General features: G+C 45.2%; 1 long non-coding RNA gene across 7 annotated transcripts; it reads left to right on the forward strand.

Annotated features, from left to right (window-relative positions):
- The first annotated feature begins 1,279 nt into the window (after positions 1-1,279).
- Positions 1,280-23,383, forward strand: LOC123370470. 7 transcript variants are annotated; one of them, XR_006579422.1, is made up of 6 exons: positions 1,280-1,350; positions 3,392-3,576; positions 4,132-4,172; positions 4,892-4,988; positions 10,250-10,526; positions 11,871-12,591. It is a non-coding gene; the product is annotated as an uncharacterized LOC123370470 (long non-coding RNA). The 7 variants fall into 7 exon arrangements; XR_006579416.1 differs by lacking the exon at positions 4,132-4,172 and adding an exon at positions 9,593-9,668; XR_006579421.1 differs by lacking the exons at positions 10,250-10,526; positions 11,871-12,591 and adding an exon at positions 22,635-23,383.
- Positions 23,384-27,817: the final 4,434 nt, after the last annotated feature.

Genomic DNA, 27,817 nt, shown 5'->3' on the forward strand with positions numbered 1-27,817 from the left:
GATGCTGTAGCTTTTCCTTATACACAGTCTCAGGAACCAGCGAGACAGCTGCACCGGTGTCTAGTTCCATGCGTATAGGTTTGCCCTCCAATAAGGGGGTTACCCAGTATTCATGTGAGCCCGCTGCCAAAGACAAAACATGCAGTGGCACTTCCTCTTGTGAGGAGGTGTCACCTTGATCATCCTAGGTCTGCTCTAGGGTATGCAAGGTTCCTCTTTTTGTCGGCCAGACCACAGGCCTCTTTTTCTTTTGTTTACAGGCATACTCAATGTGTCCCTTTTTGCCACAGTGTCGACACACCAGGTCCTTACACCAGCATTCTGATGCCTGGTGACCCAGCTTACCACAGCGGTAACATTCTTGACTCTACACCGTTTTGTGGGTCAGTTCTTGTGACACTTTTTGCACCCTAGGGGATGCACCGATGTATTGTGCCTCCCTTGTAGCCAGTTCCATGGAGACAGCAATATCAACAGCCTTCTGTAATGTAAGCTGAGCCTCTGTCAGTAGGCGCTTCCGTATAGCTTCACTGCAGAGGCCACACACTAACCTGTCACGCAGGGCATCGTTTAACATCTCTTTAAATTCACAGTGTTCTGCTAGCTTTTTTAAAATGGCTACAAATTGTACAACTGTTTCATCTTCCTTTTGGTCTCTTTTGTGGAACCTATATCTTTCAGCAATTACCAGTGGTTTTGGGGAAAAATGGGACCCCAGGATTTCCACAATGTCACTGTAAGATTTAGTCTCAGGCTTAACAGGGTGTAGTAAGCTGCGTAGCAGGGAGTAGGTTTTAGCCCCTACAACAGTTAAGAATATTGGCACCTTCTTCGCTTCTGTAATGTCATTTGCAATACCAAAAAGCTCAAAACGCTCAGTATACACATGCCACTGCTCTGTATTCTCATCAAAAGGCTCCAGGGGCCTGGTCAGAGTAGCCATGATTTTTAGTTTCACTTTCACAGTCAGTGCAAACAAGCAGCTTTTTTTTCTTTGTTTGGTCTTTACCTTGACTTCTACTTCCTTCTGTTACTGGAGCAGCACCAGGATCCCATCCTCGTCGCCAGTGTTATATCCTAGGGGCAGCCGGTGTAGGAAGCAATCACTTGAGGCCAGAGAGCAGACAGTTAACCAAAACCTCCATTTTATTTACAGAAACAGAGAGCTCACTCAGCCGGTTGAAACCGGCTGAGCTATCCCTTAATAGTCTAACTCAGTTGCCATAGTAACAAAACCCATGACAACCAAATACACAACACAACCCTAATATTCTATGATTCTATGAGACATCCTGGACCTGGAACACTCAGCATTTCTAAACATGATGGTTCTAGGACTTAACATTTGAGGTAGGTAGATTTGGTGGACATAAGTATCTCTGAAGGTATGAAATACACCCAGCATGCCCCTGCCCCCTGCAGAACCCTTTCATTTGGAGCATAGCAAGTGATGGATTGTGAAACATTTTCGAGCTTCATTTCTGTCTGCTCACTGCCACACTCCCTGAATTACTCTGTCATCGTATCTAATTGGCCACATAGAACTTCATCTGCTAAGGCAAAAAAGTAGTGAAACACGTGGTAAACAAGCACACCATGTTTTGTGCCTGGAGTGCTGCTAATGTTGACTGACCTCTTAGCTGGCTTTGACCTATTCTTTGATGGGGTAGTAGCAACTTCCTCCTCAGACATCTCGGTGGCTTCACCTTATTCTTCTAGAATTCTTTGTGCCACAGCTACTAATCAATGTAGGGTGATGCTATCTGACAAGGCTTGTCCATAGTTTCACATAGATCAGCTTGGCAGATTAAAGGGAACAAAATAAGAATATAGATGTGTGGTAGGCCTATCTCAGCTGCTTGTTTTTAGCCAGGACCGGGTTTACAATGGGGCCAGTGATGCCGTGGCGCTGGGCCCACACTCAGAAGGGGCCTGGCACCTGGACCATGCCTCCACCCCTGGCCTCGCTCAGCCTCTTTCCCCTGAGGCCTGGCCATTGCTCGCTTCTTTCCTCTCCCTCCCGCCACCCGCTGCTCGCTCCTGTCCACTCCCTCCCCCCGTGCGAGTGAAGAGTGGGACCTCGGGGGGAAGAGGCCAAGCAGGGGCGGGGCCTCGGGGTGGAGTGGGGGGCATGGCCTTGGGGCAGCACTTGGGGGGAGCCTCGGGGTGGAGTGGGGGGCAGGGCCTTGGGGCAGCGCAGGGGGGGGTCCTCGGGGTGGAGTGGGGGGCAGGGCTTTGGGGCAGCACTTGGGGGGGGGCCTCGGGGTGGAGTGGGGGGGCAGGGCCTTGGGGCAGTGCTTGGGGGCGGGGCCTCGGGGTGGAGTGGGGGGCATGGCCTTGAGGCGGTGCTTGGGGGCGGGGCCTCGGGGTGGAGTGGGGGGCAGGGCCTTGGGGCAGCGCTTGGGGGCGGGGCCTCGGGGTGGAGTGGGGGGCAGGGCCTTGGGGCAGCGCATGGGGGTGGGGCCTCGGGGTGGAGTGGGGGGCAGGGCCTTGGGGCGGCGAATGGGGGCGGGGCCTCAGGGTGGAGTGGGGGGCAGGGCCTTGGGGCAGCACTTGGGGGCGGAGTCTCGGGGTGGAGTGGGGGGCAGGGCCTTGGGGCAGTGCTTGGGGGCGGGGCCTCGGGGTGGAGTGGGGGGCAGGGCCTTGGGGCAGCACTTGGGGGGGCTCGGGGTGGAGTGGGGGGCAGGGCCTTGGGGCAGCGCTTGGGGCGGGGCCTCGGGGTGGAGTGGGGGGCATGGCCTTGAGGCGGCGCTTGGGGGCGGGGCCTCGGGGTGGAGTGGGGGGCAGGGCCTTGGGGCAGCGCTTGGGGGCGGGGCCTCGGGGTGGAGTGGGGGGCAGGGCCTTGGGGCAGCGCATGGGGGCGGGGCCTCGGGGTGGAGTGGGGGGCAGGGCCTTGGGGCAGCCCTTGGGGGCGGGGCCTTGGGGTGGACTGGGGGGCAGGGCCTTGGGGCAGCACGTGGGGGCGGGGCCTCTGGGTGGAGTGGGGGGCAGGGACTTGGGGCAGCACTTGGGGGCGGGGCCTCGGGGTGGAGTGGGGGGCAGGGCCTTGGGGCAGCACTTGGGGGCGGGGCCTCGGGGTGGAGTGGGGGGCAGGGCCTTGGGGCAGCGCATGGGGGCGGGGCCTCAGGGTGGAGTGGGGGGCAGGGCCTTGGGGCAGCACTTGGGGGGGGCCTCGGGGTGGAGTGGGGGGCAGGGCCTTGGGGCAGCACTTGGGGGTGGGGCCTCGGGGTGGAGTGGGGGGCAGGGCCTTGGGGTAGCGCTTGGGGGGGGCCTCGGGGTGGAGTGGGGGGCATGGTTATGGTCCGGGCACCAGGGCCCACAATCGGTTAAGCCAGCCCTGGTTTTAGCCTTCTCCATTTCATCTGTCTGTGGCCTGCTTGTATCTTTCTAGCCCTCAAAAGCATGGTCGCCCCTGCTACAACAACTGCCTTGGACCTGTGAGCATGAGCCAAAACCTCTTACTTGGTAAGGATGAGGTCATATCAATGTACATCACAGGAACTGGCTTACAAAGAAGATTCCCCCAGAAGCACAGATGGAGGTGGGGCCTGAAGAGCTACTGAAGCTAGGGAACAGGTGAACTTTTAGGTAGAGTAGCCTGAAAAATAATGTGCCAGGAAGAAAATGTAATTAGCTATTGCTGCTCTGATGACTTTCTCTAGACAAACATCAGCACCTTTGGCTAGGGCGGTGATACAACGTAATAAGCAGCCCCAAACTAGCAAGCAGGTAAAACCAGAAGGTCTGTCTAGGTCCAGCAGCCTTAATAAAGAATCTCCCTTACTTCAGTAGCTGAGTCCTGGTTCTTTGCAATGAAGACAGTTGCCCCTGGTATACAGGCTTCCTTAGGTTCCTAGGTATGCAAGGGACCATCTGCAAATGGTGGGTTGGTGGGCTTCTTTTCAAGGTGCAAGGGGCTGTTAAGTATTCATTTTGTGGTTACAAATGTTTTGAGTCCCTCTTCCAGATCGTGTGTGTGTGTGTGTGTGTGTGTAGTACAGTGCTCCACATCTATCTTGGCATGGTATGTCTATATTTTAAACTTGCTTCAGTGAGTGTTTGCAGCTCCGTCCCTGTTTCTCAGAACTGGATGCCACAGTATGTGTTAATTTGTGTAACCCATTTTTATAGCTGATTGCTGCAAATCTTGGGGGAAACAGAAAGACTATCAGGTAGGCCATTCAACTTTTTCCCATTCCCCCTCAGCCTAGACTGCCTACTACATGTACTCTCACATCTCAGCTGTGGAAGGAAAATTAACTGTATGAATCTTAAAATGGATCTTTTGAACTTGTCTTTCCCATTGGCAAACCTTCTCACTACCAGAAGCAATGGGCTTCATGGCTCCTGGAGACATGTATTAGTTAAGAAAATGAGCTGACTGATGGCATATCCAAGAGTGGCCAAACTGTGGCTCGCGAGCCACATGTGGCTCTTTTACCATTAAAGTGCAGCTTGTGGAGACCCCCACCCCTGTTCTCCACTTACTAGACTAGGCGGGGGGAGCTTGGGACCTCTGCCTTGCAGCGCGGTGGGGTAGGGGCTTCTGCCCAGCGAGGAGGGGGGTCCTCAGGACTTCTGCCCAATGGGGCAGGAGGTCTTGGGGCTTCAAGCTCTGTGGGGTGCACCTGCCAGGGCTCGGAGCTTCAGCTGGAGCGAGGCTGAAGCCCGGAGCCCTGGCAGGTGCCTCCTGCAGGGCTGAAACCCCGAGTCCCAGCAGATGCAGCCCAGCTCTTGAACTTCTGAAGATTGTTGTATGTGGCTCGGAGTGTCAGTAAGTTTGGCCACCTATTCAGTGGATGGGAAAATGGAGGGCTATATTCTGCTGTAGAACTACTATACAGAGATCTATACCCTTGCCTCATGTATAGGTCCATTCTTATCTTTTCAGCTCCTCAACTCCAGTTTACAAACAGTCTGTGTTTCTATACTCCATCTAAATTATCTGCCCATGAGCCAATTTTCCACATACAGAATATTTCCTTTATGTAAGTATAAGCAGTGATTGTTATGGAACTTATTGAATTAAATACCTGTACATGTACTTATGCCTTCACGCTGAATGTGAATATTGCTATTCTTGGTGTGGTGTTTAATGACAAAGCGAGAATTTTGATTAGCAGTGTCAACTTTTCTGAATAGCTCCTTCAATAGAAGGACATTCTCTATTAGCTTTTTCATAGGAAGAAAAAAAGACAATTGGGAAGAAAGTCAGCTAGCGGGAAAAAGAGACTTGTTCCCTTGACCTAGGGGAATGGAGGTGTCCTTTTCAGAACAATTAATTAAGAAATGCTTTTCAATATTAAACATGTAAATAGTGACTGCCACTCACCGATCTGTTAAAGGAAATGGCTGTGGTAAAAGATGGAGTGTAAGTGAGGAAGGAAATATTGGGACTTCTTGTCTGTGCCATTATGTTGCAGAGGGTGCATGGAAGAGTAACTCTATTGTCATGTGGGGGTTCCACAGCTTTTAATACTTGTAGCATTTCTCTATAAATTACCTTCCTCTGTGCCATTTGTTAACAAGAGACCACTTCAAACTGCTGTCAAGACTGACCAGAAAGTGGGTTTAAGAAGAAAATAAAGTAGAACAATACTAAGTTTAACTCACTGCAAACCAGTGATGTAGGGCCTGCAGAAGAACATTTATTAGAACAGATCTCATCCAGTAGCTGAACGTGCTGTGTTTCATGCATGCTACCACAACTGAATCTCGTTTTGTAACCTGTAACCAGCTGGTGCTAAGATCCTATCAGATTTTGTCTCCTAAGCACGAGTAGGCATGGTCATTAGTTGGATGGGTGAGCTACCAGGAGCACCTAGATGCTTCAGGAAGCAGTGTGGTTTGATCATGTCGGACTCTTCCCTTTTGAGTCATATTGAAACATTATCGCAGCTTGTTGCAAACTATACACACTCACAAATCCTTTGCAAATGTGTCCAGAGATCTGTGTACCTCCAACACTGAGAACCTCTATTTGGAGACTTGCTTGGGGAAAGTATATGTAGATGCTGATGTGAGGTTACACATTCTGAATGTTCTTTTATTACTATATTGCAATGCAACCAGTGTGGCCATTCTTGTGTGAATGAGACTTGGCAAACATGTTCAAGCTCTTTGGAGCAGGGGCAGTCTTTTTTGTTCTTTTAGTTTGTACAGCCCCTAGCACAATGGGGTCCCGGTCCATGGTTGGGACTCCTAGGCATTACCACAATACACATAAATAATAATATGTGTATTATTCGTGTCAACTGTCCAAAATGGGCCATCTTGATTATCACTTCAAAAGTTTTTCTCCCCTGCTGATAATAGCTTCTCTTAATTAATTAGCCTCTTACAGTTGGTATAGGTACTTCCACCTTTTCGTGTTCTCTGTATGTATAAATATCTTCTTACTGTATGTTCCATTCTATGCATCCAATGAAGTGGGCTGTAGCCCACGAAAGCTTATGCTCAAATAAATTTGTTAGTCTCTAAGGTGCCACAAGTATCCTGTTCTTTTTGCTGATTCAGACTAACACGGCTGCTACTCTGAAACCAATAATAATTATGTAGGTTAAGGTTCTCAAAGCAGTGCAGAGGTTTTAGCTCCATATCTATCAGCATGTGGCAGGCTAAGATGTGCCTTTGATATGTGGCTAAATCACCTGTCCTGCTTTGAAAATCTAACATATTAATAAAATGCCTGCACAGAGACCACATAACCTGGCAGCTCCAACTCTCAAATGCAGAAATAACACCAGTACTGTACCCTTGTGACTGGGAGTAGGGGGAATCGTGCTGCTTAAACCACATTCTAAAAGGAAAAGGGTATGGAAGTAATTGGAAGATCCTAAGCCTGTGACTGACACAGATTTATGAAAAGGACAATCTGTCTAAACACACATGTGGACCTACAAGGAACAATGGCATGAAAAGCTGAGCAAATAATTTGTAACAGGTAATGTATCCAACCAGTTAATTCAGCCTCTTTTTCTGCTGCCTGAATGTGGACAAGCAGATTGAGTTCCTTGAATTTATTTACCATACTAATTTTATTTTTATTTTTGTTAATGTATGGCCTAATCCTGGACAGGTCTCTGTAGATATTCAGTCTTTGCTCCTGGAGAGGTGCTGGTTAGCTGTGATTGGTGAGACAATCTCTGTTCCTGTTCCTTTTACTGGATGAGCACATAAACATTTCCAGCATGAATTCTTATGCAGGAGAATCTGAAATACATTTCCGGTGAATACAGGACTTGCACATACAACTTTGAAGTTCACGTTCTGTGAACATTCAAGGCGGCAAAACTGAAATCACATGAACGCTCACAGAAAGCAAATGTAAAGGGACATTAGCATGTCTAGAGCAAATGTATTTTAAAATGTGAGTATTCCTGGACTCTCTTCGGTGTTTTGACCCAGCTCAAATGGTACATTTGGATGTCAGATCTGCAGGTGAAAAATCTGTGAGCTTTATGAATACTTTACTATGCGTTAACTCTTCATTGTTGCAGCATCCATCTTCCAGAGGTTCAAAAATAAATCTCAAACTTTCTGGGTTCAATGACTTATGGTTATGTAGATTCCTAAGGGACACTTCCCTTTTTTAACATATAAATATTTAAGCAATTCTGATTATATGAAGTATTCAGTCCTTTTCTTTAAAAGCAAGATGCTAGACTCTGTGTGGCCCAAGCTAACTCAGTTCCTGTATCTGTAAAATCTCCCGGGCAGTCAGAAGTCTTTTCACAAGAAGTTGTATGAACAGTGTTCATGTGGACACAGCAGAAACTGAAAAGTCCAACAAATAACATCTAGATATTGCCCAGTACTTTGATTGTCTCTGTCAGAGTCCTAGTGATCAGCCACTAACCTTCCACACACACAAAAAAAAATCTTATTTTTATTCATCAAAGTGATTATTGATTGGCTTATGGCAAAGCTGGTGACTAACCATATGGGGATGTCTGTTATCCGATTGGATTAGCACTCGAATCTAACTACCCTCCATCTGAGAGTCTTTAGGATCAATAGAAGATGAGTGGCAGTGAAGAATGATTAGCCTTGTAGACTTGTATTTTGTTATTATTCAAAGTAGCACAGGAAGAAAATGAAACTAAAAAGGAGCTTTTGAAAAATGTCAAATATCTCTAGAAATTCCATTCCCTCATTTCCTAAGTAGGTAGAAAAAGTATCTAATAATAATTAGTAGTAAAGTAATATCAAATGTCAATTCCAATATAGTTCTTTCTTCTAACCCTTCTATTAAAAATATAAACAATTTAAAATTGTATGTCAGTAATTTTAATTTGATCTGCTATAGTTCCTGCTCCTGTTATAGGTAACTGTTTTAATTAATGACAGTTGAAAATTAAAGTATTTGCTTTGCTTCGTGAAAATACATATTTATAAATGGAGGAGCATGTACAGATTTCTAGGAAGTGTTGTTTGAAAGATATAGTATCCTCTCTTTATTACATTTCTTAGACAAGACAGCGCAAAGATTTGTTTCTGTTTGGAGATGAGCCTGAATAAAATAAATCTTTATAGTGGAAAAAACATACCTTCTGATGTAAGAAAAAGCTTGGGTTTACTAATCCCTATTAGTAGGAGCAGATGTTGATTGTCCTATTAATCAACGCAAATCATTAGGCAGTAATTACACTTAGTAACAGAATAATTGCTTGTTTTACCTAAACTGTTGTAGGAATGTTTTTCCCCTTGAGTAAGATAAGCTTGTTTAAATTATGTCATGTGCATACTCAGTAAACATAATGAAAGTAGAGCAAAATCTGGATTATTGTGTACATTTAAGAGGTAAACAGTTAGCTAAGGAAAGGTCAACTGTTAGCTTTTCGCAGTCTAAGAAGTGATCATTATCAATCAAACGTCTGTTGCTTTATTAGTATGATACAGTACAGGAAAAGTAACCTCAACTCTGACACGCTAAACTTAATTGCTGCAGAAATCTGGGTCTGATTTTCAGATGCGCTTAGTATCTTCCAGTTTGAATTCCGGGTGTGCAGCATTTTTGAAAATCAGACTCAAATATAATATGGAAATAGCAGAAAGATGTTCCAGTGCTAGTAAGCTCCATTATCAGACCACTTCAAAAATCTAAATAACTAAAAATCTAAAGCTACAGCATAATGCCAGATGCTGATGTTTGAAATACAATCTCTTTTATAAAGGAATTGCTTAGCTTCCACAAGGTTGGGCAAATGGGATTTGGATGCCCATACTGGCCTGAATTCCCAGTTACACAAGACCCATGTACACCACTCTGGCAGCGCAGAGGGGCCTTAGAATAAATGGGAATCAGGCCCGTTGTGTTCGAGTCTGACTGCGGTCCTAAGTCATTTCACTCTGATAGGCCATTTCAGCATGAATTCAGCTGTGCTGGTTGAGGACAGTGCAGGGCTTTTTGTAACTGTACCTAAACATTCCATTGAGTGAGGTGAGCAAGACCGGGTGGGCCTCTTGCAGTGAAAATGTGCTCGTAATTAAAGCTCTAAAGTGAGTGAATGTTTAATCTTTATCGTCGTACTTTAGGAACTGGCTTCCATTTGAGCATCTGAACAATGCTGTATTGTCTTTACTATTGTAGGGCTGGATAGACGTCTTGATGAGTGTTTGTAAGGTTTCAGATACTAATGATTGTATCCCCACAACACTCTGGCAAGGTAGGGGAAGTGTCCTCATCCTCATTTTAAAGGTGGGGAATTGGAGGCAGAGAAATGTATAAATGACTTGTACAAAGCCCCACAGGTAGTGTGGGACAGAACTAAGTGCTGAACTCAGATCTTCTGCTTCTAATGCCAGGGTCTTAACCTCAAGACCATGTATTCTTCAATTGCTTTTTAAAGTATGTCTCAATTAATGAGTTCATGTGAGAGTGGCATCCTTATAAACGCTTCTGTCCTCAGCCCAGTCCTCTGACAGGTACAATAGGAAGTGTTCGTCACCATGAATAAATAAAAACGTATCTTAACATTAAAGGCCTGGAAGATATCCACGGTGCCCCAGCTGGAGAGAGCTGCTCCTACACCACCTCCTGGCACGGTGGGGAAAGCTGGGAGTTAGTGTGGCCACAGCAGCCTGTGCTCCAGCTCTCTCCACCAAGAGGTCAGCACTTGGGAGTAGTTCCAGGTGGTATCAGGGGCTCTGGGGGGTTGTTTGTCTGGTTGTTTTTTTAAGAGCAGCCTTCATGCTGCTCCAAGTTTCCACACATTTCTTACAAACTATATCTCACACTGCATTACAGGGTTAGAGGAGACCATCACAAAGGCAAAATGAACAATGAGTGGAGAGGGAGCTCAGTTCGGCCGGCATAAGGAACGAGGAAAGGACATGCTTTCAGATGGGATTCGAAAAGCAGATGGAGGGTCTATGGGGCAGAGATGTACACAAAGGCCGTTCCTGAGGGCAGGAGCTCCTGTGGAGAGGGCTCTTGCACAGTCAACCTCCACACTCTGCGAAGGGCCAGGGAGGAAGATGCTGCCAGACAAAGGGAGGGAGCAGGAAGAGAGGAGAAAGACAAGGTCAGTGGGACAAGATGGATCATGTCAGTAGAGAGTTGTGGGGTTTTTTGTTTTTAAAGGGACAGTTGTGACCTGGATCCCTGATGTGAGTGATGCTACATACACTAACCTTTAGGGTATGTCCAGACTGCCTGCCAGATCAGTGGGTAGCAATCGATTTATCGGGGATCAATATAGCGCGTCTCATCTAGACGCGCTATATCAATCTCCAAATGCGCTCCCATCGACTCCGGAACTCCACCAGAGTGAGCGGCGGCAGTGGAGTCGATGGGGGGAGCCACCACTGTCGATCCCGCGCCGTGAGGACAGGAGGTAAGTCGAAATAAGATACGTCGACTTCAGCTACAGTATTCCCATAGCTGAAGTTGCATATCTTACATTTTTCAGAGTAGCAGCCATGTTAGTCTGTATCCGCAAAAAGAACAGGAGTACTTGTGGCACCTTAGAGGCTAACAAATTTATTTCAGCATAAGCTTTCGTGGGCTACAGCCCACTTCATCGGATGCATAGAATGGACACCCCCCCCAGTGTCACCACAGCCTTGTTGCTAAAAGCTGCGCGGTGTAGACAAGCCAATGGCTTGCCCATGGGCAGACAGAAAGTCTGGGACAGAGCTGGGAAATGACCCCAGATCCATACAGGACAAACTTAATTAAGGGAATTATTCCTCATCCCAGAGAACTCGTTCGGAACTTTGCTGTTGATTTCAGTGGGATCGGGTTCGAGCCCTATCTTCAAACCTAAACTATTCTGTATTTGTTAAATGCCAGCAGTGTGCTCAGCGATGTGCAATAAAATAAATAAAAATAAAAAAAGAGGGCCCCACTGTGCTTCCATTTGTTCAGCAGGATCTAAATTTATTTACTGGCACCAGGACACTGATGTGGAAAAAGTGAAGTGGCCCCTCCAGTCATAAAAGGGAAAGAAGGGGACGGGGGGTTGTTAGTAAATTAGAGATTGTTGTAATAAGCCATCAATCCAGGGTCTGTATTTACTCCATGATTTTTAGAGTCTAGCAAAGTTATGAATTTATGCTTCCAGGTTCATCTTTTGAGGGTGTTGGGCAGGTTTCCTTTGAGAATGATGACTGAGAGGTCAGATGCAGAGTGATTGTTTCGAGTACTTGTAACTATAAAAGTGTTTGCTATGGAAGTGGAACACTACCCCGCCACCCCCACCCCACACACACAGTCAGGAGAGAAGCACTACCACGTGTGAAATAGCAGTTTATCACAAGAGATGGTATCTCCTGCCCAACAAAAGAAGGCCTATAGACACAAGTCAAACCATTGTGGAATATCAGTGGACAAAGGACTTTGTTGATTGTTTTTCCTCACCACCCAGGAAGAAGAGGTTTGTCCCATCACAGCTTGAACTCTAGGGGAAAGGGATAAAAATCCCTGTCAAGAAGAAATTGTCATCACTGTGCTGCTTGGAATTTGGAGAGTGCAACATTTCTAAGCATAAGCAAGGGATCCCCAAGCCTGAACACTGTTGTGATTTTTGGTGTAAGGGACCATCTATCACAAAGGTAGCCTTGCCTGGGTGGCAAGATAGACTGGAGTGCCCAAGAGGACTGTCTGTGACTCCATGTTAAAACAGTTATAGTGCTTGAGGAGTTGTGTTTGTCACCAGAGGACAGACAAGGAGATAAACTTCAATGTGACTTCTGCATCCGTGCAGATTGGGATTGAGGAGACTAGCAATGCAAAAAACAAAACAAAATTACATGCTTATCTCTGATAACTGATGCTCTGAATGTCCTTAAATTCTTAACAGTAGATATTGGGAGACATCAAAATACCAGTACTACTCTTTTAGTCTGCAAACCCCTGCGATGTGGAGATCAGCATTAATAGAGCAGTCACATTCCACATGGCTTGTCAAACTGGAGTGGCACCAAGCTTGACTGCAATCTATTTCACAAGCAAAGAGAGACAGCCTTGGCATGCTCAGGTCAAAAATGAAGAACTGACTAAAAGCCCTGGCATTCCCGAGCAATACAGTGTAGTAATTCATACACTCGAATCACATCATAAGCAAAACAGAAGCTAAATAAATACTATACAACTAACACCTCTGCTATTTGAGGAGCTGGATTTTAGTCATTCCTTAGATTATTCCCCATCTAAGTTGCTTTAGTGGTGGCAATCAGTTGTATCTAGCTACTGACAGTAAGCAGGAGAAGCAGTTGGAGAGCTGGACTCCTTGCCTAACTGCAATAGTTCCATTCATTAGCTAGCCTTCCACAGCAGGCAGTGTGCACCAGGGAAAGACCACTTTAGCAGGAAGGCCTGGGAGATAAAGGAAAACAACAGAGCTGAAATGAGCAGCCCTCTGTTTTAGGGTGTGTGTCTAGCTCAGTCCTCAGTTCTCACTTTTCTTTTGTTGCCTCCTTCCGCTCTGGATTCTGTTCCTTTTCTTAGCACGGTGCCTCTCTTCTCATGCATGCCAGGTGTCCTCATCCTCACGCGTCAAATCTCCACGTAAAGCCCACACCCCTCTGCTCCATACCTCATTGCACATTATATAACTGATGGACTGAGCCTGGTCAGTTTATATTGGAAGCATCCCTAGAAAGGGGTTCCCAAACTGGGAGTCACAAGCAGGTGTCCCTTGTTTTATGTCTAGATGGGAAGGGGTGGGCACATTGCTCAAAACTATTTTCATTTGTGTCATCGGGTCAAGGCGTGGAAGAGGTTGAGAACCACGGGGCTAAACTGTAGGCCAAACGCTACCTGTAGGTAGACCTCACTCAATCTCACTGATTTTGGCGGGACTGCATGGAGAGTGAGTGAGGGCAGAATCCAGCCCTGTGGTTTTTGTTTAGTTTGCGGGGTTGGGGGGAAGGAGAAGTGGGGGAGGGTTGTCATGTGCTGTGCACACCTGTGCCACTATGTGCACAGTGATTGTTCTCATCAATTATTATATTGTTGATAAGGATTAAAGGCTTGATCCTACGTCCATTTAAGTCCACTGACTTCAATAATACAACACCAGGCCTTAAATGACCTGCCAGTGACAATCTGTAAGAACTCCTACCAAACACAAGATCTCTCAGATAAGATTAGTGGAGCCACATGGACAGCCTTCTTTTCACATCCCACAACAGCTGCTAGAAGCAGTTTGTCTGACTCTGTCAACAACAATAAAAGTAACCCTACTGCAGGTAGTTTTTACACATAAAAATAGGACCAGGTCCTCTGTAAACAGGCATAGTTCCATTGACTTACATGGTGCCATGCTGATTTACACCAGTTGAGGAGATGGCCTATTGTGTTGCACCATTGTGGTACAATGGGACATTTTTAATACAGGGGCACGTTCGACTATGCTGTGAGTCTACCTAACTCTATCTGGAAAGCACCCATCATCAGCGTGCCTAGGCAGGGTTTGATCTGACTGGTAGCCATCTCTGTACATGACAAGGAGCAGCGTGCCATATCGGTGTCACGATTTATCGTTAGCTGATATTAAGGGTTATTTCAATCCCTCAAATCACATTTCCTTCTCGCCACTGATCTCTCCTTCCCTCATCAGATTTGTTTTTTCACCATCTTCCAGGACTGACATACACTTGAAAGGACATTCAACACTTTGAAAGCTGCTGTTTTTAAAGTTTTATAAATTTCTCCCAGCTTAGTTCATGATGACAACTTTGCTCAAAGCATTATTTGTCATTGAGTAACATTGATTTAGTGGAAATAGGCCAATCTGAATTTGACGCACAATGTGCTTCCCAGGTATCCTAAGGAAAGCAGGTGTGGATCTTGGTTTTCTTAGTTTCTGGATTTTATTTTGCATGATTTGGGAATTGCAAATATTTAAGTCGTGGCATTTTTTCACTGCAACTGTTGGGCAGCTAGCAGATAAATCACTTATTTTCAGTTAGCCCACTGGGTTTGATCCAGCAAGATGATGAATGTTTTTGAGATGTCTCCAGTGCCCTCAATGCTCATTGGAAGTTCAGGGTGCTTAGCATCAAGCCCATCCTTTGTCCGCCTTGTCTATTTAGATTGTAAAGTCTTCGGGACAGGGACTAAATCTCACGGTGCCTAGTACAATGTGGGTCCAAAATCAGTTGGGGGTCTCTAGTCATTAGTGTAACCTAGATAATAATTCCTACAGTTCTGCTGGATAATCATTTGAAACATGTGGCATATTTCTTTTGCCACTTAAAAAGAAAAGAAAGGGCAAATTAACTCCCCAAGTCTGGTGGCATAAAAATAAGCTTCAGACCAACATTATGGTGTCCCAGAAACCTCAACCCAGTCTTCAAGATGATCCAGCAGTGTATAACAGTTTACTTTGTCAATAACCAATGATAAATCCATTACACTTTCTGATACTGTGTGGTTACACCGTAATTACAATGTCACCATACTGTGGTTATGCTTTTTAATAGCTAATTTACCACTAATCCACATAAATGGAAAGTTAATCATCTGATTTTAACACTTGACCTTTGGTTTCCTATTTAATACTCTTTTTTAAATCAAGGTGTCGGGGTTTTTTTTATAATTGGGCGAATAAATTTGCCCTGAGAGCCAAACTGTAAGAAGTGAGTGAAAGTTTATATCACAATAACCTATAGCAAGACATGTTAATAGGAAAAAGGTGCAAAAAAGAGGCAGACTGAATTAGTCCAAATAAAAAGGAGCACGGACATAATTCAAGGTGTTGAGACCATGCCTGATAAACAAGAACAACGTGAGTCCAGAAATCAATGAACCAAAATTGGTGTGTTGGGTACTAGGCTTAACTGGTGGACAAAATAATGAGGAGATGGGTTAGTCACCCCCATCACTCCCTTTAAGAGGTCTTTTTTGTAAGAGACATTGGTGGGAAAATATGGATGAACAAACAGAGGTTACCACAACCCTGGCTGACTGAAAGAAGGGGAAGGAGGGAGCTGTATCAGGCTGCCACCCCACCATCTCCTAAGATGCTGGACCTTCTTTGTCCTGGTGAGAGAGAAAAGGGAGTGAGAGGGCATGAGGCAGTTGCCTGCAGGAGTCTGGAAGCCAGGATCAGGCTTGCTAAATGAGCCAACCAGAGACACCTACCATGGGGAGGGAACCTCAAGCTGCTGGGTCCTTATAAGAGAGCTGAAACAGTTGTTTCTGGGCTGCCTTTGGGAAGGCTACAGCAGCGTCAGCTGGAAGCGGGAAAGCTGCAAACTCAACCCTGAGAACTCCTTTAAAAAAGGACTCTGAAGGAACCTTTTTGCTTACCCAGGCTCTGAGGTAAGACCCAGGCCTCGGGGACAGGTCTGTGAGATTTTGAGTTTTACTTTTGAGTTCATTGGCTGACTAAATCCAGAGCCCAATAGGGGTGGTGATTGGCTGAGCTAGTGTGTGGGTTGCTGTAAAATGGCCTGGAAGAGGGAGAATAAAGGGCAGGCCAGTGCAGAAGCATCCCAGCTCTGAGAAGAGCATGGGAGCTGCCAGCTCATTTACAGTCCTAATCCTGAGAGCTCTCCTGACCAGGCCAGGCCAGAGAGCGGGACCCAGATGCTATCGCCACCTCCAGCTATATCCCAAACACCCCTTGGGATGTGAGACTTTGTCTCTCTCCCTCGTACACACGTACACACTCTCTGTGTGTCCTTTTCCTTCCCCACCTTGTTTTGTCTCTTTCCTCTCCCTCTCCTTTATGCCTTCTGTCCAATAAGAGTCTGACTCAGCCAGGCAAGACACTATATTTTGCAATGGTGCTGTAAACCTGTGTCAAGAAAGGGGCAATGTCCTAAACAGCCCGATGCTGGAACAAGTTTGGGGGGTCTTGGAGTGGCTGATCAGATTGTGTGCTGTGCCTATGTTTTTCCATCAGAAAGGCCGCAAGTTGGAATCCACGTGAGACAGAAGCTGGAGTTTCTCTCTTTTGTGTGTGTTTGTTTTGTTTGATCTTAAAGGGAGCAGGATCCAACTTTCAAAACAACAACTCCAGCCCATCTCTACTAACTTCTTCTCTCTTCCCCAAATGGACAGTTATTACCATCTTTAATACCATCTATGACAGTGGTTTTCCACAAGGGGTCTGGGGCCCCCTGGGGGGCTGGAGGAGGTTTTAGGGGTTCCACCAAGCAGGGATCCAGGACAGAAAGCCGAAGCTCTAAGCTCTGAGCCCCACCATCCGGGGCTGAAGTTGAAGCCTGAGCAACTTAGCTTTGCGGGGCCCCAGGCAATTGCCATGCTTGCTACGCCCTAGCGCTGGCCCTGCCTTTAATATGCAGAAAAACGGTGGTTGTGGCATAGGTGGGCCGTGGAGTTTTTATAGCAGGTAGGGGGGGCTCAGAGAATAAAAGGCTGAGAACCCCTGATCTAACAGACTGCCAGCTAAGGAGGGTTTCTTTCTAAAGACTTCCTCCAGCTAAGGGGAAAGGAAACATGGGATATGGTTGAAATCCTTCATTAATACTTTACATTTCAAATACTTTAAACCCCACCCCTTCTTTTCTCTGTCTTTAATAAAAGGTTAAAATATTTTTAATGCTGTGTTTGCTATGGTACTAAGAAGGCTGAAGTCTCTGTATACCAAACCCAGAACCTTGTTTAAAATGGACAGTTTCAGAGTCACGTTCACACCTTCGACTCCTGGGGTCCCTTTTATTCCACTTAAATTAATACAATGGCACACTAATCAAATTGTATATACAGTGTAACTTTCAATCATGTAAGAACCTCCAGTTATAAGGATTAGTGGTAATTACTGCTCTAGTGTAATTAGAGTGTAATTGCCAGGTAACTACTATATAATTAGTCACTTTATTATAAAGTGGAACAAATAAATGAAATAAAAGATCAGATATTTGTTCCATATTTAGCAATCATTCCTAGATCAGCTAAACATCTTAGCAGACCAGTCCCTATGCCATACACAAGGCCAAAACCCTGATATAAATAGATCTAAATGGTAATTACTCAAATAGTAATTTGCCTGGGATAGTGGGGTAAACATCACTGCTCTTGGGGAAAATGCCACCAGATCTTTAATAATCACGAGTGATCAACCTGGACCTCAGTTTTTCACTTCATCTGAAAGACAGCACCTGTAGCAACACAGTATCCACCCTGTACCACTCTGCCTTTAGTGCAGTGCTAACTCTGCAGGGGGACTGAATCACTGAAACAACCCCCCAAAGCTACCTGAGCTTTTTTCATGGAAGTGTGTTTAGCTTGTGAGAGTTGGTAGGTCTGGAAACAAATGATACAACACCATCTACCACTTGTCAGGTGGAATAAGATTACCATAGTTAAATACAGTACTGATGATCTGTTTGTATACGTGGGCATGTCATTGAAGCTACCACTTTCAAACGTGGGTGTCTAAAATTAGTCCCGTATCCAATCTAAATAAATTCCCTTGTTTTTCAAAAATCACTGGGAGTCGTGGATACTGCACACCAGTGAAAATCAGGCTTCTTCATTAGGCACCTAAGTATGGATTTAAATGCCTAACTTTAGGCACCCATTTTAAAAGTTTGGTCCTCATCTTTCTGCCTCAGTTTCCTCTTCTGTGAAATGGAAATAATTCACTACCTCACAAAGGTTTGAGGATGAATAGTTATTTGTAAAACACTTGGAGGATGGAGAGTATGTGCTAAGTACTATCATCTTTCCTACTCTACTAATGCAATAAAAATCTTGCTTTAAGATTGCTTTGCATGCACATGAGGTACCAAGATAATTAGCAATACTGTACTATAAACAGATGACAATTGAGTCAATGAAATTAACCTTATAAGTAAGGAGAAATATATACACTGATCCTAACTTCACTTTATAATTTACAAAGACAATGTAAAAGCACTGCCCATCAACTGTCACTCCTGATATGATAATAACAAGAGATAACGTAACTATTTTTGAAGCCTTGGAAGAAATCATTGAGCCTGCAGCACTTCCTTGTCAAAACCATCCCTGTACCTGACAATGTAAGCAACAAAAGACAGAAAACAGAAATCCAAATCATTATTTTATTTTATGCCAATACTTGCAAATGATCCAAGCACTCTGCTCAGCCTTTGACAATCTACTTCATTCCAATAGTGTCATCTTAGGTAAGGCTCAACAAAAGGAATGGAAATACAATACCCTTTAGAATTTCTCTCTGTCTTTTTGTAAGATGTGAAGTGTTCTATGCTGACATTATGATATGTGAGCTAGTTGTTAAAAACACACAATGTGAATCATAGAGCTGACAGGCTTATGTTTTTTTGGAAACTGTGAATTACACACTGAGAAAGACTTGGTCCTTGGTCTCTCCTTTGCATCATGCAGCAACATAAGGCTGTCCTAAATCCAGTTTGACCATAGAAGGATGTCCCAGGTATAGACCCTCTATGCCATCCTCTTTCTGCAACCAGCATCAGGGTGTGGCCAAGAGAAAGGGAGCATGGCCAGGGCTTCCCTCCACCCCAGCAATCCTTGGCTGGGGCCATCGGCATTCAGCATAATTTAGAGCAGCTCTGAGGCTGTTCTACATGGGGAACTGGCCCAGCACCCAGTCACCCCGCCCACTGCTCATAGTGCTATGTCTTCACTACTGGCTGGATCATCAGGCAGCGATCGATCCAGCGGGGGTCGATTTATCACGTCTAGTCTAGATGCGATAAATTGATCCCTGAGCACCCTCCCGTCGATTCCTGTACTCCAGCTCGGCGAGAGGCGCAGGCAGAGTCGACGGGGGAGCGGCAGCAGTCGACTCACCGCAGTGAAGACACCACAGTTAGTAGATCTAAGTCAACTTCAGCTATGTTATTCACGTAGGTGAAATTGCGTAACTTAGATCGATTTTCACCGCCCCACCCCCCAGTGTAGACCAGGCCCTAGCTGCAGCTAGGAATTGCAGCTAACCTTTTAGTTTGACCTGCTGACAACGCCCGACTGTATTATGATGGTGTACGGTGAAAGTTAACAGCCCCACTTGTTCAACACCTGGAATAAAACATAAACCATTTTATTGAAAAATAGCATGTACATATTTATATCTAGTCTCACGACTTTGGAGAAATCCTATAGAATTTAGTAGGAATGGAGCCAAAAGCAATTCTGTGAAATTTGAGAAGGAATGAGATCTATTGTACAGTATTAGTAAACAAGCCATTATAATTGAACTGAGAATTGTATGGTTGCTACAGAATTCTACAGCCTAGTTTAACCATTCTACAGAGAGGCTCTTAAGTCCCCATTACACTCTAAGTACTGTTCCAAAAGGAAAAACACAAGTAACATTCAGCAAAAAGGCATGAGAATCAACAAAGCTCACTCAGGCCTTCTGCCTGTTCATAATGAGCCACAAAGTCCCAGCTTTAAGGTATTTTTGAATAACTATAATGTGAATAACTGGCTATGAAAGAGATTAAGTATAGTATGTTAAGGTCATGGGACCAATCTTGGATTCCAGGTGAGTGTGTGTGACACAGCACCCGATGTGGGAGGAGAGACACAGAATGCTGAATGCTTACCTTTGCGCTCCCCCAATCCCTGGGATTGTTAAGGGAGAGTTCAGCCCCTCAGCACAAGCTAGAGCTGCTTCAGGGACCATCACACAAGCCGGAGATTGCCAGAATGCAGCAGTGCTGCACCCTGGAACAGCCCTAACCTTTCCCTTAAACCAGGGGGCTGAGAGAAGTGGTGGTGCTCTACTCCAGCTGAGGATTCCCCCATGCGACCGTATTCATGGCTGCCCAGTTAAGAGCGCTTCAATGGCCCCTTTTTGCCAGGCCAATGGTTAATTTTTAAAGATTTTTTATCTGTATTTAGTGCTTGTGAAATTTACCAAATTAGCAGTCAGGAAGAGTGATGTTCTCCACCTATCCATGGAGCAGAAGGAGGGTCAAGTTCCCTGCACTGCTGCAGACTTCCTGTCCTTGGGCAAGTCACTCAGGGTGGGATTCACAAAAGTATGTAGGTGCCTAACTCCCACTGACATCAATGGGAGTTAGACACCTAGATATCTTTGTGAATTCTGCCCTTAGTCTCTCTGTGCCTCAGTTCTAGGATACATTAAAGATATAAGATGCATAGATACTATGGTAACAGGGCAATAAAAGTACCTTAGATAGATAGATAGATCCACAGATCAGTTACAGGAGAAGAAGCAATACCACACGTGCCCCATTGATGTCCCTGAACCTTGTCGCAGGAGGACCATTTCTAGGGAAGCTGAGCAAGTAAGTCCATCATGGTTGTTAAATTGTTGGCCTTTATTCTCTAACTACCAATTTCAGTGGTGGCTTTTGGGATATGGACGCCCACTGGAAGTAGATGACCACTAAGCTCGTATCATATCAGTGACCAAACAACCATGTTTCAGACACTACCGCCCAGTGCTAAATTTGAACTCACTGTCTAGAAGTCAAAGAGTTTGTAGCAAAAATACTAATTGCTGGAGCCAAATTAACATTACATGTTTAAATCATGTAGAGTTGGCTAAAAATTCAATGTGTATCCAATATATCTTTAGGCATCAGACTGCATCGCCTATGCTAATACCAAGCCTGATTATCTTGTGAGACCTCTTAAGGGCACAGTCCAAGGTGAAGTGGAGACTTACAGGAAACAACTACCCACTCCTCAGAATTAACTCCTCTTGAGCATTCTGAAACTGATGACAAGTTGAGTTTAAAGGACCCTTGCATTGAAGTTCAGTGATGAAGTTCTCCACGTGATCTGTGATTTAAAATCTAGTTTACCAGATAAACTAGTGCTGCTTGACCTCTCCTTATGTTTCATGAACATTAGTTCATGACTTGAGGGGATTTGAGCTTAGACAATGCACACAGAATAAGGACTATATTTAATTGAAAATAGAGGGAGAATGTAGATAGATGGAATGTAATTACTAGGGTTCAAAATTGGCTAGGAAGCCAGGGTTATCGTCTCTATTATTAACAGAAATAAAATAAAAATTGCCATGGGATCTTTAATTACCATAGCTGATCAGGGCCTCAGGTTTACATCTCATCTGTAAAATGTCATCTCTGGGTCATAACTTCAGAGGAGGTAGCTGAGATCCTCTTTCTACCATGTGGGGGGAGGGATATCTCAGTGGTTTGAGCATTGGCCTGCTAAACCCAGGATTGGGAGCGCAAACCTTGAGGGGGCCACTTAGAGATCTGGGGCAAAAATCAGTACTTGGTCCTGCTAGTGAAGGCAGGGGGCTGGACTCAATGACCCTTCAGGGTCCCTTCCAGTTCTATGAGATAGGTATAGTTCCCATGTATTATCATTAAAACTGCATGTGGCAAGCCCCTTCTGGAAGAGGCATGAGTGGGCCAAATGTTTGGGGCAAGATTATCACATTTCAAGGCAAAAATGCCCTAAAATATGTATCAGATAGAGTGGTATCTCTGAACCATGAGGCGCAATTTGGAAGCAGGTCATACACCTGTCCTGATTGGGTCATGGCTAGAAAAGTGTTTGAAACGTCCGTGAAAAATTTGTCATGGAAAATTTCACTTAAAAGTTTGTCAGAGAAAATTTTGAAGGAAAACATATTTTGACCAGCTCAAGTTGAGTCCATAACTTCTGGGGGAGCAGAGCTCTGTGGCCATGGTAGCAAGGCAGCATCATCAATCACAGCCTGCTGCATTTTGTGGGGAAAGCAAAATTTGCTATTCCCGTGGCTCAAGAGGGAAAGAAAAGGAAGCAGAGACAGTGCTTAGCTCCAGGCTGTTCTGCTATAGCACTAAGCAGACATGGGAGAAACGAGAAGCCTTCCAAGCCCCAAACTCAACCTGGACTGGCAATCCCCCAACCCTCTCCAGCCGGCAGTCTCAAACCCAGGCTTCTTGCCCCTCATTATCCCTGGCCCCCAGCACACAAAGACCGCCTGTTATTTCTTCCCATGACCCAAATCCAAAAGGATTGTGGGATATAGTCTGTCACATAATGGGTTTTGGGTGAGGGGGTTGGACCATTTTGTGGGTTGTGGACATTCCTTTGGGGAAATGTTTATGGTTACCAAATTTATGCTACTAAAATATTGTATGTTGCTCTACTTCTGTGAGGCTTGTAGCTTAAATTAGTTGTATACTGTGTATTTTTAAACATCTTTAACTGAAAAATGTCCATCTTTTCATTTGATTGAACAATCCTTTAGCAGCATCTGTGGATTTGAAAAGAACACAAGTACAGGGCAAAAATGTTTTTCTAAGGAATAATAACAGACTATTGAAAAGAAGGTAATGACCACAAATAAGAAGTTACCTTTTCAAAGGTAAAGTGTTACAAGTGCTAAAAAGAGCATCATCTTCGCATCAAATCAAGCAAGGTACAGGATTCAAGAAGCACTGTGCCAAGAGGCAATTTCTCAGCAAGATGTTAACATCAGAACAGAAAGTGATGTGTCTGGAAGCAGAACTGCTGAGCTGCAAACAACCTGGGTGTGAGTCAGAGAATATTAGGACAGACCCTGTCCACCATGAATATAGACTTGATTGCATGTGACTTGTGTCAACTCTAGAGACATCAAGAGAAAAACAGAAAACCAAGGCAACAGCGATATTTCTAAATGAGCCATTCAGCCTCTAAGATAAGTAATCTGGCAACAACTCCAATTCCAAAGGGAGAAGTCAACATGCCAAGTTTGTGTTCTAGGGTTAAAGCCTTCATTCATTTTTTTTCCCCCAGGAAAAAAAAATCACTAACACATCATGTTTTAAATTATGATTATGTCTTAGACTAGCCCATACTTTTGAAAGCAGAATCCAATCACCTGCTCAGGCTCATTAGTGTCTTTGGGATCCTAATGACCCACTCAGTTGCAGTAAATGAAAAACTAATCCTCATTTTATGCCATTGACCGAAAAGGATTAACCAACTCTTGCTACCCATGCAATCAGCCTTGTAGTAGGGAGATTACTGCCTTCTAATTCAGTAAATCTACACATTCCAAGCTGTTACAGTAAGTAGCATTTAAAGCTTAGTTCCTTGAAATGCTTAAGCGTATTAATGCTGTAGTATGTAAGACTGTTTTCTTACGATGCAATGATTCTTTTGTCACTGCTGCGACTAAACTTTGTATTTACACTATTTCCCAGAAGATGCTTTTTAACGATCTCAAATTAGCAAGGGGGCAGCTAAATGTCATTTCCATCTTGACAAAGGGATGCGAAAGCGGGAAATCCGACAGAGTTACAGCCAAACGTCTAAGGGCTAGATTCACAAAGCGACCAGACATTGCAACACTGAGCAGCGCGACGCAGGATGCCTAGGCACCCTGCCACCTCGTGGAACTCCCAGTGCTGCATGCCCAGCTTCCCTCTCCCATGTATGAGGAGAGCTAAGCACCTACAATGAGCTTCACAAAAGCTAGCACTCTGCATGGAAAGCAGCCTACACTGGCCAATGCTGAGGGGAGGGCTGGGGCCTTAAAGGGAGTTAGGCACCCATGTCCAGGCTGGAGGGAGGTACCTATCACCACTTGGGTTCACAGCTGTGTGCCCTCTCCTGAAGTTAGGCACCTATAGCAGGTCAGCCCTTTATGAGGGTGGTGGTGGTGCCCCCTTTAGCCTACTGGCTAACACTAGCCCCAGGAACAGGGAGACCTGGGTTGAGTTCTCCCCTACCTGATGTAGGACAGGGATATTAACTTGAGTGTTCAACCTCCCAAGTGAGTACTGTTCCCTAGGCATTCATACACATGGGGCCCAATGAATATTTCAGTGTTTATACACAGGGGAACTGCTTCCACAGGAGAGATTGAGAGGCTTGTGCCAGAATGCCCCATAGCCCAGGGGATAGGGCACCCACTGAAGACGTGGGAGACCCACGTTCAAATCGGTGCTCTACATCGGGCAGCAAAAGGTATTGAAGCTAGACATGTGCTCTAAAGCCAGAAGGGGCACTGCCTCCTCCTCTGGTGTACTTGGAATGGCTGCAAGTGTGCCCACAGCCCCAGATGGGGCCCCAAAAGCAGGATAGGTGGGACAATGCTTAGTTTGAGAATTGGGGAAGTGGCGGATTAGCCCCTGGGTCGATGGGGCCCATACCTGGGACACCGGTCAACTGTGGGGGTCCTGAAAAAATCCACCACCACCAGCGGAAGCCCGAAGTCTTGGCTACCAGGTGGGTGGGGCAGGGGAAGCCCCTGCACGGGACCCTGAAAGGTCATTGAGTCCAGCCCCCTGCCTTCACTAGCAGGACCAAGTACTGATTTTGCTCCAGATCCCTAAGTGGCCCCCTCAAGGATTGAACTCACAACCCTGGGTTTAGCAGGCCAATGCTCAAACCACTGCCAGCACCCCAACCCTGGTTCCCTGGGAGGGTGGTAGGGGAGCCCCAAACCCCTGCTGCATCCCTGGGACTGGAGGAACTCTCCCTCCCCGCTGAGACCCCGGGTGGTGGCCTTGGGACAGAGCTTCTCCAGTCCTGGGGCGGCAGGGCAGGGGTGGCAGAATCGGGGGATGCTGGATGGAACGGGAGTGGCCCCAGGGAAGGGGCAGAAAGAGGTGGGGAGAGCTCCCCATTTGCTCTGTCCCAGGGCCCCAGGAAACCTTAATCAATCTCTGCCATGGGGGGGTTATGCACTGGACGGTGGCAGAACTGAGGCAACTGTGCACAAACCCAGCTGCCAAAATGTAGGGACTTCAGGCTGCAGCTTAGCGAGGTTTTGTGAATGCCAGTGCCACCTAAAAGTTGGACTTAGGTGCCTAAAGTTGCAGTTATTCACAAAGGGGCTTAGGTGCCTCTAGCCCGAAATGCCCTTGAAAGTAAATTTCAGTGCTGATGTAGCTGTGTTGGTCCCAAGATACTAGCGACAAGGCAGTGAAGTAATATATTTTATTGGACCAATATCTGTGGGGGAAAGTTCAAAAGCTTGTCTCTTTCATGCACAGAAGTTGGTCTAATAAACGATAGTACCTCACCCGCCTTGTCTCTTTGAAAGTAAATGTCTCAGGAAAAGTACCAGGTATTTGTGATGCTCCCTGGAGCTACCCACAGTTGTAGGGTACCTCACCACTACCTGCCCTTAGTGTTAGGTAGTATTGTCTGTGCCTGAATTATCAGGCCCACTGTCCCCAAAGGAACAACACACACCAGCTTGTAAGATTCAGTGCAAAACCACCATTTTGCTTAACACCACAGCACTTAGATAGATTCATAATGAAAACAAGAATAAATTTATCATCAAAGAGCAGAGATTCCAATAAGAGTGGGTCAGAGTATTGGAAACAAATGGTTACATGTAAAACAAAAGCATAAAACTTTTTAGAGACCAAACAACTAACAGCTAAACCTTCTGTCTACAGAAGTTTTATCGTTGCCAAAGTTCTTTTCAGCATTTTCAACCAAGCCTGGTTGACCCCTTTCTCATAAGCAAAACTCCATCCTTTTTACTTCCCCATTGAAGGGTGCCTGGGAGTCTTCCATGCCTTCTAAGCAAACCTCTGACGTGCACGTCCAGGTAAGGCTCTTGCACCTGCTGTTTTGCTCTTCCTGTTCGATTCTTTCCTAACTTCTGACAAGCCTTTAATTGCATTCAGGGCAGAATGGTAATAGGAAGTGCACTCTGAATGAGCCAATGTACATGTAAACAGATAGATGCAGAAAATGCCTCGTCTGATAGAAATACCTGTTCTTCACCTTTGCTTTTCACCAGTTCCTACAGACTTTAAGACCATATTTTCAGTATATATTTATAACTCCTTATATAATATTTGTACATACATTGCACAAGAATATTGATTCCCATAAGAGACAGGCTTGTATTCAAGACCTCACAAGACACACTTTGGTGAACTAGAATGTACACACCAGACCCATGAGATTCCTGTACTCACTCACTCACTCAGCACCTCCCCTTGCCAGCTGGAATTGAAAGGTTCTTGGGTCACAGTGTGAAATGGAATGTATTTATAGCAAATACCAAGATTTGTCAGAGGGTCAATAGTCCATTATCTCTAAAGTTATCCAGAAAAGACAATGGAAAAATTGGGGATGTGTTAAGAATGAAGTCAGAGAATCTGCCATGGCAGGCATACCATTGTGCTGCTGGAAGGACATGCAAAAGGTGCCAATCAAAAGAATTCCTCCATTGAACACTACTCAGCAAAAGAAAACGTATGGGCCTGAACAACTATAGGTCATGCAAACAGCAGCCCAAGATAGACAGGGATAGTGGAGCCTTGGTCATGCCTGGGAAGGATTCCGATTCAGATGCTACTTTACTTCTCACATGTAGCTAAGTCTTACTTATGTTCAAATTCTTGAGAGAAGTTCTGGAACAAAAGCTCTCCTTACTAGGAGATTGATCTTGCCAGCAGTGCACGTGCAGAATTTCCATTGATTGTAATGGATCAGGCCTTAAACAGCTAAAACTGAAAACAGCCTTTTAATTAGCTGATTAATATCGTAAAGTGTCAGGTCGTATTTTTGCATTTTAAAATATTCTCAACAGATAATGGCAACAAAAACCACTAACAACAATTAACATTCTCTCCAATCACCATTTTGGATTAAAGCGCAGTGCTGTATCCCTTGTTCCAATCGCAGATCTCCTGTTGATGGGCATTTCACACATGAAATGAGTGAATAATTATGTGACAGAGAACCACAACATGAATCCAGGGGGAGAATTTTTCTCAAAATAGTGACTGGTCATTGTCATTAAAAAATAAATGTGGCAATGAACCAGTTGTGAATTCTAACACTATTATTTGAAAGTAAGCAAACTATGTTCTCATGTGTCAGTGCTAAAGTTTTCCCTGGTGCTCCTGTATTTATTTTTAAGCATTTTTTAATTATCACAAAAACTTTGTAGTGAAGAATATTAATGTAATGCATTTTGTATTGTTTGAACGTCAATCATGAAATGACTTAAGGCGAACTGCGGCTGCTATCTGGGAAAGCTACATTTTGAGCGAAAACAATTTTGTGAGCATCCAATTTTGTATCCACTGTGCAGTGCACCATAATATAACAGCATTACAGCAAAGTAAATGCTATATACAAGGAGGAGATTGCTTGACTGCAGCACAGAGACTTCCCAGTTCTCTTATCTTTGAAATTCATCCTTTATGATCCAACTTGTCCTCCCGTCATTTGTTTGCTTTATGCACATGTTGTGCCTTGTTTATACAGTTTCTAAGATCCATGGGGCAGAGACTATCTTTATTGCCTGGGGCCTTTGCCCCTTATCAGACCCTCTTGCAGGGGCGGCTCCAGACACCAGCACGCCAAGCGCGTGCTTGGGGCGGCAAGCCAAGGAGGGCGCTCTGCTGGTCGCCACGAGGGCGGCAGGCAGGTTGCCTTCGGCGGCATGCCTGTGGAGGGTCCCTGGTC

The sequence above is a fragment of the Mauremys mutica genome, chromosome 4 (genome assembly GCF_020497125.1).
Source record: "Mauremys mutica isolate MM-2020 ecotype Southern chromosome 4, ASM2049712v1, whole genome shotgun sequence".
Lineage (NCBI taxonomy): Eukaryota > Metazoa > Chordata > Testudines > Geoemydidae > Mauremys > Mauremys mutica.